Genomic DNA, 23,422 nt, shown 5'->3' on the forward strand with positions numbered 1-23,422 from the left:
TTTTGTATTGGGTTGTTATTCCACATTGAGTTTTATGATGTTCTTTGGAGTGTGTGAGTTTGATTTGATGTTTTGTAGTTTGATTATTATTGAGCACTTTAGTTTGGAGTCCCTTTATTATTTGATTATTTGTTAAACCCTTTTAGGTGTGCTCACATTTATTGTGCGCATTTAACCTCCCCATTCTACTAAAGCTTTGATTGCATAATATTACTTTATATTGTTGTTATTGTTTGTAATTACTGAAAGATATTTGATTTAATATGATTTTAATTAGACTAACAAATAAATATCATTGGTTTTTATGTCTTGTGTAAAATTGGTATTCTTTGAGCTCCCTGGTTCCTCCGTTCTTTTATTGTTAATATCCAGACCTCACTGGACAACAAAGGTGGTGGCAGCGGCTGCGCTACCCGAACCCGAACGACCTCGCTTGTAGACAGGGAGTGAGCGTTACAGGGGTACTGCTGTCACAGGAAGTAAGTTAACGTTTGCCTTTGAGTCTTTTTGAGCCTTTTCTGTGCACGCGCAAATTTTAGAATATACGTTTTTAGTGAAAGATGGTGTTTTAAGAGATATATAGATAAATCATTTGAGAAATGCACAAAACAATTGGCTTCCTATACGTACTTTCGTACGATCATACCAAGAAACACGCATACTTCATATATATGGACGTGTATATACACACCTGTATGATAAATGAGAGTGCAGTACTTACAGATCGATGCTTGTGATGCGGTCTGGTTTTATTTTTGTATATTTTATAAACAAATTGTTTTAGATTTTGTGCCTTTTTTGGGGTGGGTCTGGACAGTATACATTATAGAGGGGAGGGGTTTGTAACTTGACAGGTGTAATAATCTGATTGCACATAAAGTTAAATCTTAATGCTTAATTGTTTCTGGTCGTAAACAATATACATAATATCGTATTTATTTCTCTTTCTGTAATATTTGTTCATAGAAAACCTATAATGTAAATATCTGGTGATTACAAGCTTAAAATGACAACGCTGATGATGGTTTAAACTGGCTAACTTATTTCCTGTGACACTGGCGCAGCGCTGTCTGATAACCCAGGGGGAGCGAAGCAGTGAACAGGGGGAGGATCAGCCATGTCTGAATATTCGGGGAGGGCAGAGTAAGAAACCAGGGGTAGAGCTGTGGTCGTTGGTGCAGACTCCTGGGCTCCAGGTCTAGCGCAGGGAGGTCCAGACAGATCGGCAGGGTGTCCAGGAGCAGGGGGCAAGGGACCAAACCTAGCACTGCCAGACTGGCCAGCAGGGGTGGTGGAAGTGGGCTCCTCACCTCCTCCCCCTTCTATGTAGCCGGGGGCAGAACCTCTCGCTTCATTAGCTGCAATGCCTCTCCTCCCTCTGGTTATGGCTCGGGAGACCATAGGGCTTCTTCCACCTGCTCCCATTTTTGGAGCAGCAGCTCCAACTCGGTCGGTTCCCACTCCTTTGTTTCCAACGGGGGCAAACCCAGATCCCATCTTTGTCTCTCAATCTCCCCCTTTATTTGACAGTTGCTTTTCTCCTGCTCTGCTGTCTTTTTCTTCATCCTGGCGATCACTCTCTCCCTGCCTGATTACAGTATTATATATATATTAATTATATATATAATATATATATATAGTATATATATGTGTGTGTGGTATGGCCAAAGTTTTCAAACTTTTAGAACACCCCCATTTTTCCAGTTTTTATTGAAATTTAAGCAGTTCAAGTCCAGTGAATAACCTGAAATGGTACAAAGGTAAGCGGTAAACTGCCAGAGGTTAAAAAAAAAAAGTTTAGGTTACCAAAAACTGAAAAATAATGTACATTTCAGAGTTATACAAAAAGGCCTTTTTCAGGGAACAAGTAATGGGTTAACAACTTACAGCTGTTCTGCAGCAATGGAAGTAAATTAAGCCTTGAAAGTTGATGCTAACAATTCCTACAGGTGTCCCAACTTTTGTTGATTACTTACAAACCCTCTGTCTGTATAAAAGCAGTGTTGGAACAGACTGTGTTACTACACCCTCTTAAGCATTATTTGGACAGTATTGTACTGCAGGAAGTAGTATATTGCTATCATAATGGCGAGAAAAAGGCAATTAACAAAGGAAGACAGACAGACCATTATAACCCTTAAAAGTGTAGGTCTTTCCTTTAGAGAAATTGCAAAGAAAGCCAAGGTGTCGGTGAGTACAGTTTCCTACACAATCAAAAGGTACTTGGAAGCTGGAGGAAACTCTGACAGGAAGAGGTCTGGTAGACCCAAAGCCACAACAGAATCAGAAGTTTCTGAGAGTCAACGGCTTGCGTGATAGACGGCTCACAGGACAACAGCTTCAAGCACAGCTTAACACTGGTCAAAGTAAGCAAGTCTCAGTTTCACGGTGAAGAGAAGACTTCGAGCTGCAGGTTTGACAGGTCGAGTGGCAGTAAGAAAGCCATAGCTAAGATGGCAAAATAAGAAAAAGAGGCTTACCTGGGCCATGAAGCACCGCTAGTGGACTACTGAAGACTGGAAGAAGGTCTTATGGACCAATGAATCAAAATTCAAAATCTTCAGTTCATCACGCAGGCCTTTTGTATGCCGTCGAGTAAGCGAAAGGATGGTTCCTCAATGTGTGACACCAACTGTCAAACATGAAGGAGGAAGCGTGATGGTCTGGGGCTCTTTCTGGATCCAGAGTCGGCGACTTGCACAGAGTGAGTGGCACCCTGAACCAAAACGGCTACCACAGCATTTTGAAGTGCCATGCAATACCCTCTGGTATACATCTAGTTGGTCAGGGGTTCATCCTACAGCAAGATAATGACCCAAAACATACCTCCAGGCTATGTCAGAACTACCTTATAAGAAAAGATTAAGACGGTAGGCTTCAAATCATGGAATGGCCAGCAGTCTCCAGACTTAAACCCCATCGAGCTGATTTGGGATGAACAGGACAGAAGGGTGAAAGCAAAGCAACCTACAAGTGCAACACATTTGTGGGAACTTCTGCAACAGTGTTGGGAAGAACTTTCCGAACAGTATTTGATTTCCATTGTAGAAAGAATGCCACGTGTGTTTGGCTGTTGTATCTGCAAAAGGTGGCTACTTTAAGTCAAAAATTTAGATTAAATTTTGTTAAACAAAATGATTCCATGAATTGTTTATTTGCTCTATGCTTTAATTTCAGAGTACATTGAGACATTAAACTGCGTAAATTTAAAAAAAAAAAAAAAAAAAACTGGAAAAATGGAAGTGTTCTAAAACTTTTGACCGGTAGTGTGTGTGTAATAAATATATATATATATATATATATATATATATATATATATATATATATATATATATATATATATATACATACATATAATTTCCAAATTTCATTCATGTACAACTAATTTTATCCAATTTCTTTAAACTGAGGTGTACACTCGTTATAAGTTTCTATGGTCATCTTATAATGAAAGAAAGTAATCCACTCCATATTATTTTGCATAAAAAGTTATCATCTTTTTTACCGGTATTTAAAACATTGCTGTTTATATTATATCAAAAACCTTGTTGGACCGTATATAATATATTATTATATAATATATTATATATATATAATCTATATATATATATATATATATCTATATATATATATATATATATATATATATATATATTATATCTATATATATATATATATATATATATATATATATATATATATATATATATAAATTAAATGTTGTCCAGGCTTGCTCTAAACAAGATTATTGGTTTGTAGAGTATGAAACATTTTTGTTCTATTGTTCAATATACATCGCTTATTTTGTCTACATCACAATCTTTTTTTTTTTTTTTCTTTTACACTACATTATATAAATATGTCCTACTGCTGATTAGCTTAGATTACTTATCGTTAAATGAAAATGATTATGCTATGTACATAGTACTGGAGTGAGAATTGGCCCAGGCTAATGTTCACCCTCCCAGAAGAGGGTACTAAGGTGAGAATTGGCCTGACAGGGTGAGGATTAGCCTAGGACAGAACTCACCCGGGGTGAGAGTTAGCCTGCAACACCAGCTACAGAACAGTAGCCTCCTGCATCATGCATGTTTACCTTTACCTGCTTTTTTTCTACAATTCAAAACCCCTAATTTTAAAAGGAATGTTTCTGACATGTAAAGAGGCATACTGTGTACATTTGAGACAGGAAAGGTTTTTAAATTGGTTCTAAAACTAAATTGAGCATGATTAATTAACCTGCAGACTGACCACTCACACGCAGGACTAGGGACAGGTATTTCCCAAGGGGTAGAGGGCGTGGAACATTTGGTATTGTACATTAGCAGGAAGCTGCTTGCACGAGAGACAGATCAGGTATGCTGTTATCAAGAAGGAATGCGTAGCCAAACATAAAATATAAATAACCAAAGCAAGATTCTGTGTACCTCTCTTCCTGTGTGCATGAGCCCCACCGTCCACATCCACTTTTTGTAAAATGTCACAAAAATGTTGAACTCATGTGGGCCTCAATTCTGCTAGGGAGCCCTGCACTATATTGTTATTGGAGTATAGGTTAATCCGACCCTGGGGACAATACATGTTCCACCTGCTGCTTTTAATTTGAACTGGCCATTCAAAGAATGTTCTGAATGGAAGGAAAAAAAAGTGTGTGTGTGTATATATATATATATATATATATATATATATATATATATATATATATATATGAGTGTAGCGTGCACAGGGGAAGGCAGCAACAGGGCTGGTAGGTGACGTAATCACGTATATACGTTCTTTGCAAAGGAGCTGGCTCTTTTGTACAACAGTATCGGTGCTATACCCAGTGTGAGAGGTCCCGGGTTCGCGCCTGACCTCCACCTGTGTGTGGATTGCCACGCCCTGTGTGAGGAGCCTTTCTGTGGGAATATACACAGTACTGTGCAAAAGTTTTAGGCAGGTGTGAAAAAATGCTGTAAAGTAAGAATGCTTTCAAAAATAGACATGTTAATAGTTTATATTTATCAGTTAATAAAATGCAAAGTGAGTGAACAGAAGAAATTTACATCAAATCAATATTTGATGTGACCACCCTTTGCCTTCAAAACAGCATCAATTCTTCTATGTACACTTGCACACAGTTTTTGAAGGAACTCGGCAGGTAGGTTGGCCCAAACATTTTGGAGAACAAACCACAGTTCTTCTGTGGATTTAGGCAGTCTCAGCTGCTTCTCTCTCTCTTCATATAATCCCACACAGACTCGATGATGTTGAGATCAGGGCTCTATGGGGGCCATACCATCACTTCCAGGACACCTTGTTCTTCTTTATGCTGAAGATAGTTTTTAATGACTTTCACTGTATGTTTGGGGTCGTTGTCATGCTGCAGAATAAATTTGGGGCCAATCAGATGCCTCCCTGATGGTATTGCATGATGGATAAGTATCTGCCTGTACTTCTCAGCATTGAGGAGACCATTAATTCTGACCAAATCCCCAACTCCATTTGCAGAAATGCAGCCCCAAACTTGCAAGGAACCTCCACCATGCTTCACTGTTGCCTGCAGACACTCATTCGTGTAATGCTCTCCAGCCCTTCGGCAAACAAACTGCCTTCTGCTACAGCCAAATATTTCAAATTTTGACTCATCAGTCCAGAGCACCTGCTGCTTTTTTTCTGCACCCCAGTTCCTGTGTTTTCATGGATAGTTGAGTCGCTTGGCCTTGTTTCCACGTGGAGGTATGGCTTTTTGGCCGCAAGCCTTCCATGAAGGCCACTTCTGACCAGACTTCTCCGGACAGTAGATTGGTGTACGAGGGTGCCACTGTTTTCTGCCAATTCTGACCTGATTGTATTGCTGGACATCTTCCAATTGCGAAGGGAAGTAAACATGATATGTCTTTCATCTGCAGCAGTAAGTTTCCTTGGCTGACCACTGCGTCTACTGTCCTCAACATTGCTCGTTTCTTTGTGCTTCTTCAAAAGAGCTTGGACATCACATCTAGAAACCCCTGTCTGCCTTGAAATTTCTGCCTGGGAGAGACCTTGCTGATGCAGTATAATTACCTTGTGTCTTGTTGCTGTGCTCAGTCTTGCCATGGTGTATGACTTTTGACAGTAAACTGTCTTCAGCAACCTCACCTTGTTAGCTGAGTTTGGCTGTTCCTCACCCAGTTTTATTCCTCCTACACAGCTGTTTCTGTTTCAGTTAATGATTGTGTTTCAACCTACATATTGAATTGATGATCATTAGCACCTGTTTGGTATAATTGTTTAATCATACACCTGACTATATGCCTACAAAATCCCTGACTTAGAAGAATTGATGCTGTTTTGAAGGCAAAGGGTGGTCACACCAAATATGGATTTGATTTAGATTTTTCTTCTGTTCACTCACTTTGTATTTTGTTAATTGATAAATATAATCTATTAACATGTCTATTTTTGAAAGCATTCTTACTTTACAGCATTTTTTCACACCTGCCTAAAACTTTTGCACAGTACTGTGTATATATGTATATATATATATATATATATATATATATATATATATATATATATATATATATAATATATATACTAAGGAAGTTAATTTTATGGTCTAAAAGGCCCAAGCCTATGGTTTTTTGTGTTTGTTTTTCAGTGTTTATTATCTTTTTAAAAAAAAAAAAAAAAAAGGTGAAGAAATGAAAGTACAGAATACGAGAGAGGGTACATGGGTGGTGGATTTGTTGTTTTTCTTGATTTATGAAATACTTGTGTTTATTGGGTTCTTAAAAAAAGAAAAATGCCAATCAGTGGAATCAAATAGTTAAGTAATATTTTAGTGTGTGCTATTTGCCTATGAGACTGACAATGATTGGTTGTATGATTGTAATGATTGTATGTATAGGGTTTGTTGCATCTTAATATAAAAAAATCTTGATTATACTCCGTTTGAATTTTTAGCAATAACCTTTCAATTAAAATATAATGTGGTATTTTGCTGTACTGATATAATAATCTATGGACGACTATTACTTTATATAAATTGTCATGTTATGTACGAGTGTAAGAATTGGCATTCTGTGGTGATCTACTTTTCTTTCAAATATATCAAGAATTATTTGCGTAGTTCTAATCAAACGAATTGATTTGCGTAAAATTAACGTATAATATATATATATATTATATATATAATATATATCCTGCCCACTATTAGAGTTTTGTTACAGGATTCATTAGTTTAGACTACTCTTTCTCAGGGTTCTGGACCAAATTCTAAGGCTGCTCTGATTTTCATATAAAGTTTCAAATTCTGGGCCGCTTTGCTTTTCCGAATTCAGCCCAGTTTTTGGGATATTCTGCTCAGCTGATAGCCGAGTTTCTAAATCATGCATGCTAAGTTTACTACAAAAAGTACATGAGAACTGGATCGTTAATTCAAGAGTAACGCTTAGTACATGAATCAAAACTAATGTATTTTTTTTACTATCCCTCAGAAAACATTGTTATGAAAATTGGTTCAATTAATTAATTTACGGTACAGTTGGAACAAAATCCAGGAGGCACACAGGCCTCCCACAACCAGGATTGGAGAACTCTGATAGCAGGTTCATTGCTCCATATTACCAGATTTATATTGCGCTCTTTTTAATTCAAACACTTAATGAACCCCCCCGCCTACCCATTGTTTCTTGCGTTTATGTGCTTCTCCAGGCAGAATGTATACAAGTGGTGTGCAGTGTAGTGACTACATCTTCCTTACAGTGAGTGTAAAGCTATCACTTTTGTTCAAGGAATGTATAGCTAGAAACATGTTTCACCGTTGTCAGATATCTGTGATATAATTAAGAAACTGAGATGGTTTAACAATGTTAATTACATATTTAAAGGCAGGTAGGGTAGAAAGCCTAATTTATAAACAACCTGTCTTGCATTTTGTGTTTACCCACAGTTGAGTTTGAGATAAGAACGTGCTAAATACAAATAAAAAAAATAAAAAAAACAATAACAAGAAACTTGCTGTGCCCTCTACCACCATCCCAAAGTGGGCACTGATAAGCAATGGAATGTCAATTTTTTCACAGAAATGGAGGGTTCTGAAACTCCAGGAGCAATTAAAAGAGCTGCTTATGCTGCCAACGTACCACACTGCAAGACCCTGTGTGGTTTAGAACCCCCATTACCATACCAGATTGCTCTTTCTCACCCTTTTGACGGTGATTGACCCAGGGTCTTCAAACACTTTGAACTCCCAAAATTAATGTACCACTAGTTTTAAAAATGAAATTATTTAAATGAAAGATAATACTTTGGATTTTATAGCATCTTTCATCCCCGCATTCTGTTGCAGGACACTGACACAGCAGTTAAAGTGGGACAAGTGAGGAATTGAACTACAGGAGGAAATTTAGGTAGGCCAAATAAGTGCCTGAACTGGAATTTAGCCGATTTGCATTGTCCAAATGTTTGAACATTATCTATAGCCTACAGTTTAAAGTTTATAGATAAGGAATATTTTACCAATACAGTAGTATTTATGTTAAGTTGTTGAAGGGTGCTGATAAACTTGAGTTCTGATAGACATCTAGGCATGACTATATTTTAGCAATTCTGATGGGGAGGGGAGAGAATCAGGATGATGTAGAGGGTGGTGTGTGCGTGCAGGGGTTGCCTGGTGGTGGTGTGCGTACACTGGTTGCATGGTGGTGTGTGAATGCAAGTGTAGCATGGTTGGTGTGTGCATGCAGGGATTAAATGGAGGTGTGTGCGGGCAGGAGTTGTGTGGTGGTGTGTGCTTGCAGGGTTGCATGGTGGTGTGTATGCATGCAGGGGTTGTATGTTGTGTTGGAGGAAAACTGGCGTGCAGGTTTGGCACGAAAGACGGGGGGAGCAAGGGCATATAAGGAGGTGGGTGCAGGGATTAGACTGGGAGGATTGGGGAAGACAAGAGCATGAGAAAAGGTTGTGTTCGGGGTAGATTGAGAGATAAAGTGAGAAAGGGTAGGGCAAAAGAAACTAATTGAATCATTTATTTTCATTTGACTACCAGTTCCTTTCCCTCTCTTTATGATTTTATTTTGTGATTGTTGAATTATTATAAAAATAAACGTCCTGAGTCTTCATCTTCTCACGGTTGCAGTCTCTTTTCTGTACCAAAAAGAACCAAAAACGCTACAATATATTGATGGACATTACATAAGCAAAAGAGACATCCTTTTTTTTTTTTTTTTTTTTTTTTTTTTTGGAATACCATGTTCCTTCTCAAACACAGTATGTTTTAATATTAGCTTTTAATAAAGGAAAACAACTGCTTTAATGAATTCATATCTATTTCAGTGGAATGTAGTTTCTTCACTGTAAAAATAATGTTTTCTGGGCAGAGCAGAAAAAATACATTAGTTTTGATTCATGTACTAAGGGTTACTCTTGAATTAACAATCCAGTTCTCGTGTACTTTTTATAGTAAACTTAGCATGCATGATTTAGAAACTCGGCTATCAGCTGAGCAGAATATCCCAAAAATTGGGCTAAATTCAGATAAGCAAGCGGCCCAGAATATGGGATGTTATCTAAACACCAAATCGGCCCAGAATTTGGGACGTTATGTGAAAACCAAATCAGCATGAGAATGAGCACTCTATGTAAAACTGTTATTACATTACAGATAAATTAATGAATCCTTTAACAAAACTGTAATAGTGGGCAGGATATATATTTGCAATTAAAATAAATCACGCAATCTATCTGTTAACCTTCCTTCTGATTGGTCAGTTTCAATCCAGTCGCGTAACAAAAAAAAAAAAAAAAAACAGGTTCTATTATAGCAATGCAAATTTATCAAAGTCACTCGCATCGCTCGCTGCTGGTGTGGATACTCCCATTTGACTGCAGTGACTTCTAAATTATTTGCTCACGTCGCTTACTTCCAGTGTGGATACGGTTTGAGCTGAATGATTTGAGGACGTCAGCTGCAAAGCGGACAGAGATAACATGGAGGCTGAATTGTGCGAGATCCTTATTGCAGAAGAAGTGGATGCATTAGCAGTTTCAGTGATGGAAAATATTTTATTGAAAACAGGTTGTACATATTGTGATATGCCTTACAAATTTGATATCTTCCTTAATTTTTTAAATTGTATTGAAATGCATTACTGTGAATATTGTTTAAACGGAGCAATTTTACCAATTACATCGCAAACACATGTTGACTCTGCATAGAAGTGCTCAAACCAGCTGCTACAAAGGGATTGTTTGAATTGAGACTTGTTTCACTCCTGGTGTTTCTACCAGTAATTGCACTCAATGAACACTGTGGGCATTTGTGACAAAGAGACAATGGATTCTTGTTTTAGATCTCCCTTCCGACCGGTGAGGACGTTAGGGAGGAGGAGCAGTCACCCCCAGGGGGGGTGGAAGTCGGCCACCTGGAAAGGAGGCGGAGCCACGGTGCGCAATGTCATCGACCCAGTCGGGAGCGCGGTGGCAATCAGGGATTGGTTGACGGTGGTTGCCCTCGCTCACCAATTGGGACAGAGCGTACAAATGGGGGCGTGGCCCACGGTTCTGTTCCTTCTGGCAAGGTACTGTGCTTGAGAGAGAGAGAAAAACTGAGAGAGAAAGATGGGATGTCTTTGTTATGGGCTCACCTGCTAACCCATCTCCTTTTTGTATTTTAGATCACTAACGGGACGCTCCGGGAATACTTCGGAGGAGCGACAACCCGGAAGTGCCGGATTTATTACCCTGCATGTTTTTCCCGTTCGCGGAGTACAAAGGGAAGACGGACTGTTTTTGTTGTTTGTTTATTTGGGACTGCAATCCCTTTTACTTTTTTGTTGGGTTACACATTGTTGTGTACCCTGGCTTATTATTATTATTATTATTATTATTTTGTTGAGTGTGCTTTCCCTGACCTGGGGAAGGAAAATAAAAACCCAGGCACAGAAACTGGACTGGAGTCTTGTGATTTATACCACCGCTACTAACCTTACCAAATAAGCTGTTATTACTCCGCCAGGGATCACTGTTCGGGAGAGGCCCTACCGGATCCCAGAAAGCCGGTGGAGTGGCGTCCAGAATGAGGTGAGGGCAATGCTTGAACTTGGGGTCATTGAGCCTTCCAGAAGCGAGTGGTGCAGTCCCATTGTTATAGTGGCTAAGAAGGACGGCACTTATCACTTCTGTGTTGACTGTCGCAAGGTCAATGCTATCGCCAAGTTCGACACCTACCCCATGCTTCGGATTGACGAACTCCTTGACCTACTGGGGACGGCCAGGTTTATCTCAACTCTGGACCTGACAAAGGGATATTTGCAGATCCCTTTGACCCGCAATTCATGTGAGAAGACGGCATTTTCAACTCCGGGCAGACTGTTCCATTTTCAGAGACTGATGGACGAGGTGTTATATCCCCATTGTGAGTATGCAGCAGCGTATATTGATGATGTGGTTATATATAGCTCCACCTGGAGAGAGCATGTAATTCGACTCACCGTCCTTCAGTCTCTAAGGGCAGCCTGGCTGACAGCCAACCTGAGGAAATGTGCGTTTGCTAAATTAGAGACCCAGTACCTAGGATTTATTATGGGAAACGGACAGGTCCCCAAGACCAAGTCCCAGGTGAGGTCACTATTGGGATTGGCTGGTTATTACTGCAGCTTTATCCCAGAGTATGCCACTGTGGTCAATCCCCTGGTAGACCTCACTAAGAAGAGTGCACCAAATTTAATTAAGTGGTCAGCAGAGTGTCAGGGAGCATTTGAGACCATTAAACAAAAACTGTGCCAGGCTCCTGCGTTAATATCACCAGACTTTAGCAAGAAATTCTTCCTCCATATTGACGCATCAGAGGTTGGTTTGGGGGCGGTCTTGTCCCAGAAAGTTAAAGGGGTGGAGCACCCCATTCTCTACATTAGCAAAAAAATGCTTCCTCAGGAGCGCAATTATTCGGTTGTGGAGAAAGAGTGCCTGGCTATTAAATGGGCTACCCACTCCCTCAGATATTACTTACTGGGACATTCATTTGATCTGGTCATGGACCACACCCCACTCAGATGGTTAAGCACCATGAAGGATAGCAATGCTCGAATAGCTCGGTGGTATTTGGCATTGCAACCTTATATGTATCATATGGTACATCGTGCAGGGAAAGATCATCAAAATACAGATTATTTTTCCCGGGAGGGAAGAGTAATGGGAATGGTAGATTTGGCAGAGTGTTCCTTCGGTTCCACTCTGAGCAGTGGGATATGTGACAGAGACAATGGATTCTTGTTTTAGATCTCCCCTCCGACCAGTGAGGACGTTATGGAGGAGGAGCAGTCATCCCCAGGGGGGGTGGAAGTCGGCCACCTGGAAAGGAGGCTGAGCCACGGTGCGCAATGTCATCGACCCGGTCCGGAAGCACGGTGGCAATCAGGGATTGGTTGACGGTGGTTGCCCTCGCTGACCAATCGGGACGGGACTGAGCGTACAAATGGGGGCGTGGCCCATGGTTCTGTTCCTTCTGGCAAGGTACTGTGCGTGAGAGAGAGAGAGAGAGAGAGAGAGAAAACGAGCAGGGAGTTGAAAGACGGGACATCTTTGTTGTGGGCTCACCTGCTAACCCATCTCCTTTTTGTATTTTAGAGCACTAACGGGACGCTCCAGGAATACTTTGGAGGAGCGACAACCCGGAAGTGCCGGATTTATTACCCTGCATGTTTTTCCCGTTCGCGGAGTACAAAGGGAAGACGGACTGTTTTTGTTTGTTTATTTGGGACTGCAACCCCATTTTACTTTATTTTGTCAGGTTACAAATTGTTGTGTACCTCAGCTTCTTTATTATTATTATTATTATTATTATTATTATTATTATTTTGTTGAGTGTTTTCCCTGACCTGAGGAAGGAAAATAAAAACCCAGGCACAGAAACTGGACTGGAGTCTCATGATTTACACCACCACTATGCACATTCTGCCACAGCATTTTATAAACTTATGCAAAACATTCCAACATACCTTCCTTAAACTTTCCAATCATAAAAAAAAATGCACAACTGTATTTTTGCTCTGATACCATATAGTTCCATCAAAACTAAGGGAAATGGCAAATGCAGGGTTTTGGACGTGCTAATGTCAGTAACTTCAAGGTCCTGATATTTGCATCTTGTAGACTAAATCGCAGTTTCAGATATTCCCTCAAGGCAGGTGTGAAAGCTCTGACAGAAGTCTCCAGAACAGATTAAGAGACTCAGTTAAGGATTGCATATCAGTCAGTTATGCCCAAAGTATTTTGTATCTTATCAAAAAGATACATTCGTTCTGTTTCGTTTACAGTTTGAGCTGCACATATATAATAGGAACAATTCAATAATTGATAACTTAATATCTGGGTTGATTACCCTCTAACAATATTTAAATTGACGTGTTTCCAAGATCGAGGATTTACTATGAACACAGATTCACGTGCAGACACAAGGAATAATTAATCAATAGTAGTATTTTATGAAGTAAACAAATAATAAACAGAAGTCAGAAAATAAATCTCTTAAGTCTCTAAAGCACAAAACACAATTCCAAAGCTCTCGCCTCATTCATGCTCGACTAGAAGGCAGCTGAAAAATGACACCGCCTTTCTCCTAGAACATCAGCAGCAGGCAGCAGCGTGTGTGTCGCTCACAGATAAACATGCCCGAAACCAACGCACAGAGTACATCTCAGATAATGCAGTTATTTCACACGCAAGGTGTGCAAACTAAATAATTCAATTCTACTTGAATGTATTACAATTAATTAATTTAGTTCCATGAAAGGAGATAGCAACTGGAATTACACTCAACGGTTCCTTGAAGCTTTGACATTTTGGTCCGCTGGTTTAGAAACTTAATCTGTTGAAATGTCCAGTACAAAACTCTCCTCTCAGCAACAGAGTCTTCAATCCCACGTTGGATCAAAACTTGGCAACAAGGTTTCAATTCTCAATTAGAATCAACAAACAGCTGAGACAAAGTCTCCAGTCCTTGGTATAGGATTCACAACAGCACCCTTCTGTTCTGTCCTCTTTACTGAATCTTTAGCTATAGGTAGCAGGGCACAGTTTCTTCTGGATACTGTGGTTTTAGGTGTACAGCAGACCCAGACTGGTTTGTCTGATAACAGTCGCTGTAAGTTTTATGGCAGTCTTCTCGCCGGGCCTCAGTCTTGTTGCTTGTGGTTGTTGACTCGCTTGCACTTTGCTTCCTCATCTTGGGTCCGTTCTCAGGCAGAGTACCACCTTGTTCTGCTTATAGGCATAGTCCCGGAGTTGCAGCTTTGCTTAGCGCCAGCACCTTGTTTAGCATTCGATGTGGAGTGCAAAATGTTCAATTTTGCTTTGATTTTTATCTTGGAGATTCATCCTTTATCTGCTTCCTTTCGTCCAGAAACTTGTTGTTGCAGTTGGGACTGGTTGACATCTATACTTTGTCTTCCTTGCACCAAACCACTAGTGTTTGCAGTTTCACGGTCTCTTCACTATCCTTTCAGCCTCACCCAGTCCAGATGCACCCCTCATAGCCCTGATCATCTTAAGTTCAGTATCCTGCCAGGAACCAAGGGACCCTTTTTCCTAAGACACAGCAGTTTCATCAATTAGTCCAGTTATATCATTAGTACATGTTCATGTATTATTATATTCAGGGAATATGTCCTACATTATATATTAGTGGTTTGCAGAAGTATTCACCCCCCTACCGATAATGTCACATTTTGTTGAATTACAAATCATTTATGCAGTTTTTCAAACAAACTTTTTTTTTATTCAAAGCTGTAGTGGTTAAATTGAACACTATTACACAAGGAGGAGGTTAAATGTCAGCAAAACTTGCAAAGAAAATGTGCAAAATTAAATTTACTGGTTGCATAAGTATTCAGTCCCTTAAGTCAGTACTTCGTAGAAGCACCTTTTGCAGCAATTACTGGATAGGTCTCTACTAGCTTTGTACAGTAGGATGGTAAAATTTTTGCCCATTCATGGGAAAATTGCTCCAGTTCTGATAAATTTGCTGTGTATCATCGATGGACTGCAATCTTCAAGTCTCACCATAAATTTTTGATTGGATTCAAGTCAGGACTTTGACTGGGCCACTCAAGAACATTAATTCTCCTTGTTCAACCACTCCAGTGTGGCTTTTGCTTTGTAATTCGGGTCACTGTCCTGCTGAAATGTGAACAGGTTTTTCTCAAGGATTCGCCTGTATTTTGCACTATCCAGTCAAGCTTCCCAGCCACTGCTGAAGAGAAGCATCCCCATAACATGATGCTGCCACCACCATGCTTGACAGTTGAGATGGTGTTGATTGGGTGATGTGCAGTGTTGGGCTTGCACCAGACGGAATTTAGATTTAAAACATTTTTGTCTCATCTGACCACATAACCTTTTCTGCAGTATCATCTACATGCTTTTCACAAACTCCATATGTGCTTTAAGATGAGGCTTTCTGAGCAATGGCTTTTTTCTTGCCACCCGTCCATACAGGCCAGCTTTGTGTAGGGAACAGCTTATTGTTGATGTGTGAACATTGATTACCATCTCAGACACAGAACTTTGCAGATCTCTCAAGGTCATTGTTGGCTTCAAAGTGACATCCCAAATCAGTTTCCTGCTTGCCCAGTTGCTCACTTTGGGAGGATGACCTGATCTATGTAGTGTCTGGGTGGTATGATGCATCTTCCACTTCTTAGTGATGGACTTCACTGTGCTGAGAGGGATAATCAGCGCCTTTGAAATTGTCTTGTACCCTTCTCCTGCTTTGTGCCTCTCAACTACTTTATCCCTGACTTGTTTCGAAAGCTCAGTGGTCTTCATGGTTGCTTTGTAGGATCACTATGTGAGTTGCAGCTTGAAAGTGTTTATATACCTGAGGGAAATTATCTACAAATTAAACTACTTTGAGCACACCCAGGCTGAAACAATTTCACAAATTTTGTGACCTTTCAAACAAATCATTTGCACCTGAGCTGATACACTAATAGTACACTAATACTGTTGTTTGTAATCCATGCGCAGGCAAATCCACACAGTGCTCTTTCACATTTCTAACCTTTGCTGTAATTACAATTGGTCTTAACAATTGGCTTGCAGTTATTGAAACCAGTCTATCTGCATTTTGAAGCAAGTTCATAAAGGCAAGAGGAGTGAGCGTTGCATCCACACAAGTTTAACACAGTGCTAAACAAACAAAATATTTAATCTTCAGCAACGGATCCATACACTACATTGCTCTTAAACTTCCACCACAATCTTGCACTCAGCTCATTTGTGATAATACATTGTATTCACTGATTGCTGGGTTTGCTCGTACTCCACTCATTGCTTTTAAAACTCACTCTGCTGCTACTGCTCTGAACAATACTGCTGCATTCTCCAAACTTTATTTTATTTTCCTCCAGTTGAGACCAGCCTCTACACCCATACTTGTATACTGTGTGGGTTCCTTATATCCCCCAGCCTTCCCACTGCCAAGTCCCCTGATTTTCATTTCCTCCTGCATTCTGGGAAATTGAGTTCTCTCTTTTTACTGCATTGTTTATATGGATGATCGATTCAGTTATGCACAAATGCAAAGACAAGACATCAGTATCCCCATTTTCCTGGCATGAATATTTGAGTGATCAACACATATCCTCCCACCCAGCTCAGATCTACCGGAAAGAGGGGTCTTTTTACCCCGACAGTGTACTCTTGAAAGCCTGTCTGCATTCGTATTTTTGGAACCACTTCTGTGTTCTATTGTGTATTTGTACTGTTATAGGGTCAAGAACCACCTAGTCACTTTTGTTCTCTTTGTTTTCTTTCATCCATTTTAATGGAGAGTGGTCTGTGACTAGGGTGAATTCTCGACTCAACAAATAGTACTTTAATGTCCACTGCCCATTTTACCACTAAACATTCTTTTTCTACTATAGCATATCAGGACTCTTGTAGTAGTAATTTTCTGCTGAGGTACATTACCAGGTGTTCTTCGCCACTGAATATCTAGGAGAGGACAGCCCCCACATCTATTTCTGAGGCATCTGTCTGTACGATTAAGCATTTACTGAAATCTGGCACTCTAAGCATTGGTTCCTTACACAGGATTTCCACTACCTTTTTAAAGGCTTTATCTGCTGTTTCCAACCATTTTACCTTAATGGGGACAGATTTTTTTGTTAGGTCGGACAATGGGGCGGTTATTTCTGAAAAATCCGGTACAAATTGGCGAGAAAAGCCTGCCAGACCAAGAAATGCCCTGACTTGTTTTTTAGACCTGGGAATTGGCCTATTCTTTAGGGCCTCAATCTTACTTAACTAAGGCTTAATTATTCCTCCCCCTACCACATAACCCAAGTATTTAGCTTCTGTTAACCCAAGCCAGCATTTTTTGGGGTTCACAGTAAGCCCTGCTTTACTAAGAACCTGGAGCACCTTATTGACCTTTAGTAGGTGTCCTTCCCAAGTTTCTGAGAACACTACAATGTCATCAATATAGGCAGATGCATAGTCTGCAAGGGGTCTCACTATTTTATCCATGAGTCTTTGGAATGACGCGGGGGCTCCGTGTAATCCAAAGGGCGTCACCTTATACTAGAACAGACCTAAAGGCATGGCAAAACCTGTCTTCTCTTTAGCAATTGGGGTTACAATGGGACTATTCTGAGAGTCGGTAGATTCCTCAATAACATTTAACTCTACCATTGTCTCTACCTCTTTGATAACATCTACTTTCTTTGCTTCCGGTAGACGGTATGGGTGTACCCTTACTCTTACGCCAGGGGGCGTGGCAATGTCGTGTTGGATGGCTGTTGTATGGCCTGGTAAATCAGAAAACACATCCTGATTCTGGGCCACCAGCTGGTTGAACATACTGAGTTTTCACTGTCTTGTTATACTGATGGGCTTGCTGGGTTTGGGCTGGTTTCAAATGCTCCCGCACGACAAGGGTTACCATATCTATTCGGTCCTGCATTTGGATCACATAATCAACCCTATTTTTCCCTGGGGAATGCTGGTTCTCCCAGGTCTCCTTAGCTATATCTAGGATTCCCTGGGGTTGATGCTATTACAGGAGCTCAAAGAGAGAGAACTCTGTGGATGTCTGAGGAACCATCCGTATGGCAAACATCACGTATGGTAATAACAGGTCCCAATACTTCCCATCCTTACTTATTACCTTCTGCAGCATAGCCTTCAGGGTCTTGTTAAATCTTTCGACCAGGCAATCCATCTGGGTAAGGTAAACATATGTCCTAATGGGTTTAATATGGAGTATACTACATAAATCCCGCATTAACTGGTTCACAAAGGGGGTTCCCTGATTAGTAAGGATTTCCTTGGGAATACCGACTCTGAAAAACACTTGCACTAACTCCTTTACAATCGTTTTGGAGGCCATATTCCTTAAGTGAATTGTCTCCGGATAGCGGGTTGCATAGTCCAATATTACCAGGATATACTCATGACCACGTGCAGATTTTGTTATTGGTCCCAGCAGATCCATCGTGATCTGCTCAAACGGACGTCTATGATGGGCATGGGCTCTGGGGGGGGGGGGGGGGGGGGGGGCGGTAAATGGGGTTGAGGACTGTTTTTTTGGCAAGTAGGACAAGACTTGTAAAATCGTCTACCGCTTTCTGAATTCCTAACCAGTAAAACCACTGTAAAATCCTATCAAGAGTTTTCGCTGACCCAAGATGGGCCCCAAATAAATGGCTGTGGGCTAACCTTAATATATAATAGCAAAGATGGGGATACTAACAGTTGTTCGATGGGGTTCCCATTTATCACTGTCCCCATATACATCAAGTCATTTTTAATTTTAAAGTGTTCTTGGGGGGTCGACTATGGTGCCCTCTACTGGCACCCCGTTAACAAAGGAACATTTATAAGGGATACATCTTGCTCTTGCACCCTAGAAAACTGATCACTTACCGGAAGGAAGCCCTTATACCACTCTTCGGAACATTCTGTGGTCTGGTCTATGATTTCACACTCTATATATTGGGTGCCTATCCCTTTCTAGGCTCTTTCCCTGGCACCCCTGTAAGTACTATTTTGGTTGGCCTTTCTTTTCTTCCTGACATTGCTAATGAGATTTCAACCCCTCTCTAATGCCATTAGTAGGAAATAACTCAGGATCGGTAAAGGGGAATAAGGTGGCAAGGCTCTCAGACGACTCCACTCGGGTCTCATTTTGTTTTGAGTTTGTCCAATTTCCCTTTAATTTGCACCAAATTTAGAAATTTCGGCTAGTCACCACCAAGAATGACCTGATGGGTTAACCTGGAGACTACCCCAACCCTCATCTCATGCAATACACCCTTATACTTAACTTTGGCGAGTGAGGTGGTGTAACACTTAACATCTCCATGGATGCAGGTAATCCCTGTCCTGAAATTATAATCCAATAGACTAGTAGCACAAAAACTGGGCGTCACAAACATAATAGTTCTGCAGGAATCTATGAAATCCTGTCCCTATTCCATTTAGCATAAGGGTTATTATATAGGGGTATCTCCCCATAGCCATCCCAGATATCACAATACTCACACAAAAAAATTAAGACCCATATCACATTGCATGGGTTCTTCATTACTTTGGTAGAATTTAGCAACATGATCCATCTTTTGACATCTATAGCAATTAGATTAGTCACTGGGCCTTTGTCCCCATGTCTTTAAAATGTCACTTCATAGGGTTTTCCCAACCCCCTGTGTAAGTGATGCTTTCTTACCCAGTCTAGGTGAGGTCTTGGACTTCCAGACATGGGAGGTGCTCGAGCCAGCTCTTCTGCTGCCAGCTGGTGTTCCACCAATGACACAAAGTCATCAATGGAGGAGGGGTCATTCTGACCTATTCATTTTCTCAAGGGCCTCTGCATGGCCCTCATATAGCGATCCATGACAATCAGCTCTATGATCCGATATCCACTGTTGACATCAGTGGATATATACAGTACTGTGCAAAAGTTTTAGGCAGGTGTGAAAAATGCTGTAAAGTAAGAATGCTTTCAAAAATAGACATGTTAATAGTTTATATTTATCAATTAACAAAATACAAAGTGAGTGAACAGAAGAAAAATCTACATCAAATCAATATTTGGTGTGATCACGCTTTGCCTTCAAAACAGCATCAGTTCTTCTAGGTACACTTTCACAGAGTTTGTGAAGGAACTCTGCAGGTAGGTTGGTCCAAACATCTTGGAGAACTAGCAACAGTTCTTCTGTGGATTTAGGCAGCCTCGGTTGCTTCTCTCTCTTCATGTAATCCCAGACAGACTCGATGACATTGAGATCAGGGCTTTGTGGGGGCCATACCATCACTTCCAGGACTCCTTGTTCTTCTTTACGCTGAAGATAGTTCTTAATGACTTTTGCTGTATGTTTGGGGTCGTTGTCATGCTGCAGAATAAATTTGGGGCCAATCAGATGCCTCCCTGATGGTATTGCATGATGGATAAGTATCTGCCTGTACTTCTCAGCATTGAGGAGACCATTAATTCTGACCAAATCCCCAACTCCATTTGTAGAAATGCAGCCCCAAACTTGCAAGGAACCTCCACCATACTTCACTGTTGCCTGCAGACATTCATTCGTGTAATGCTCTCCAGCCCTTCGGCGAACAAACTGCCTTCTGCTACAGCCAAATATTTCAAATTTTGACTCATCAGTCCAGAGCACCTGCTGCTTTTTTTCTGCACCCCAGTTCCTGTGTTTTCGTGCATAGTTGAGTCGCTTGGTCTTGTTTCCACGTCAGAGGTATGGCTTTTTGGCCGCAAGTCTTCCATGAAGGCCACTTCTGACCAGACTTCTCCGGACAGTAGATTGGTGTACGAGGGTGCCACTGTTTTCTGCCAATTCTGAGCTGATGGTATTGCTGGACATCTTCCGATTGCGAAGGGAAGTAAGCATGATGTGTCTTTCATCTGCTGCAGTAAGTTTCCTTGGCTGACCACTGCGTCTACGGTCCTCAACGTTGCTCGTTTCTTTGTGCTTCTTCAAAAGAGCTTGGACATCACATCTAGAAACCCCTGTCTGCCTTGAAATTTCTGCCTGGGAGAGACCTTGCTGATGCAGTATAACTACCTTGTGTCTTGTTGCTGTGCTCAGTCTTGCCATGGTGTATGACTTTTGACAGTAAACTGTCTTCATCAACCTCACCTTGTTAGCTGAGTTTGGTTGTTCCTCACCCAGTTTTATTCATCCTACACAGCTGTTTCTGTTTCAGTTAATGATTGTGTTTCAACCTACATATTGAATTGATGATCATTAGCACCTGTTTGGTATAATTGTTTAATCATACACCTGACTATATGCCTACAAAATCCCTGACTTTGTACCTAGAAGAATTGATGCTGTTTTGAAGGCAAAGGGTGGTAACACCAAATATGGATTTGATTTAGATTTTCCTTCTGTTCACTCACTTTGTATTTTGTTAATTGATAAATATAATCTATTAACATGTCTATTTTTGAAAGCATTCTTACTTTACAGCATTTTTTCACACCTGCCTAAAACTTTTGCACAGCATTGTGTGTGTGTATATATATATATATACTTTACAGAGAAGGAGGTGATAAAGTGACAGTATTGTCACAAGTAGAACAGTTGTCAGTAGCCCCTAACTGTAACAGTTATATGTGATTTAAAAAATAATAACAGGTGTGTATAGCTGCAACAGTTTCACAACATTTATTTTTGCACAACTTTTTGGTTCTTCTTACAAAGAGAAACAAATGTATTTAAATGTATTTAACTTATTCATACAGTATATGCACATATATTTGATACAGTATGGATACAATGCACTTACAGGGCAAAGGCAAGCAAACACACTGCCTTATAATTAAAATGAGCAAACAAAGCAAAACAGTTTAGATTTTGATATTATGCAGAAGACTTAAAATAAAAAAAAACATATTTTTGTCAATTTCATATGCATAAATAAATAAATAAAGTTTGTTTCATTTTTATGTCTGTGTTTAATTTGGAAAACCCCTGTCTTGTCTAGTGCTGTGTGTATGTGTCTGAATATGAAAAGGTCAACAAAGGGGTTTGTCAACTCCTGAATCTAAAACGGAGCCTCTGCTCACCTTACCACCCTCAAACCAATGGTGGAATGAATGGCACCATACACAGGTAAGAGTGATATAATATTTGGTATCCATTGTAATGTACATGTTAATGTCCTGACAACACAAACCTTTTTTAGATTTCATTTAGTCTGTTCTGCAACAAAAACATTGTTTGCTCTCAGTTTCTTTATTATTATTATTATTATTATTATTATTATTATTATTATTATTATTATTATTATTATTTTTTGCACATATCTACATAATTGCAAAATATTTTAGTATTTATTTAATTCCGTATAGTACTATATATTTTATTAGTATTATTATTTAACATGATAAGGTTTCAATTAAGTCATCATTTAAAAATGCAAACACAATTGTATGACATTAGGAGCAGTATTTGTTCTCCGTAGCATTGTCATCAGCAAGTTTAAATAATTTATTAATGATAGCCATATATACATATTAAGAAATGTATATCAATATAGGTATTCTGTACATTTTTATACTTGCTCAATTTCCAATCTATCCAAAGTGCTTTTGATAAGAGAGGTGAAAAAAATATATATATATATATATATATATATATTTGTTTGTCCCCCCAGACTACTAGTAACATTGTATTCAATGTAACAAACTTTGTAACAACATTCCAAATGGTACTACCCCTCTGGCTACAATGTTTCAATTTCATAGAGAACAATGTAGTAACAGCTCACAACACCTTATATAACTCAGTGGTCTTTCACCTCTTCTTCAGGTCAAATGAAGTAGTGCCTTAAATGTCTCTATAAATGGGATTTTGAAGCAATGTATTAAAAGCTATTTCAATTAACTTTTACGGAACAATTTTTTTAACAGTGCAATATGTGTAAGCAATATTGAAAAACAGCGCTTCACAATAGAGATGAAGTTTCTCCATAAATGTCCATTTTAGCTAAACACTATTATACCACATGGTGCTACAGATAAAAATGTAACAATGACAAAAAAAATTACCTGAGAAGAAAAAAAATAAAGCCATATAATCTTAATCAGTGCAAACTTTCACCTCTGTAGACTCTAGTTCCACTTAAAGTATACCTTTTTCAATAGGTGAACAGCACTGTTGAAGACGTGCTTGGGGAAGAGGTTGTGTTTCCAGGTGTAAAATTACAGGATAAAATTTATGAGACCCTGAGGGCAAATACACCAACAGCAGTAAACAAAACAAAGGCCCGAAAAGAAGCTGCAGGGGCAGTCGAACACACATTCACAGTAGGTGAAAAGGTACTAAGGAAGAACCACAGGAGCCAGCAGAGGAAACGAAGAAAAATGGATCAGGACCTTCTGGGCCCTTTCACTATTAGAGCTGTACAGGGCAAAAGTGCAGATTTGACTGATGAG

The 23,422-nt window shown here is 39.8% G+C and overlaps 1 long non-coding RNA gene across 1 annotated transcript; it reads left to right on the forward strand.

Moving 5' to 3' along the window:
• The first annotated feature begins 10,849 nt into the window (after window positions 1-10,849).
• On the forward strand, window positions 10,850-12,758 carry LOC121295437. Its single transcript, XR_005946932.1, has 3 exons — window positions 10,850-11,380; window positions 12,244-12,477; window positions 12,592-12,758. It is a non-coding gene; the product is annotated as an uncharacterized LOC121295437 (long non-coding RNA).
• Window positions 12,759-23,422: the final 10,664 nt, after the last annotated feature.

This window comes from Polyodon spathula, chromosome 20 (genome assembly GCF_017654505.1).
Source record: "Polyodon spathula isolate WHYD16114869_AA chromosome 20, ASM1765450v1, whole genome shotgun sequence".
Classification (NCBI taxonomy): domain Eukaryota; kingdom Metazoa; phylum Chordata; class Actinopteri; order Acipenseriformes; family Polyodontidae; genus Polyodon; species Polyodon spathula.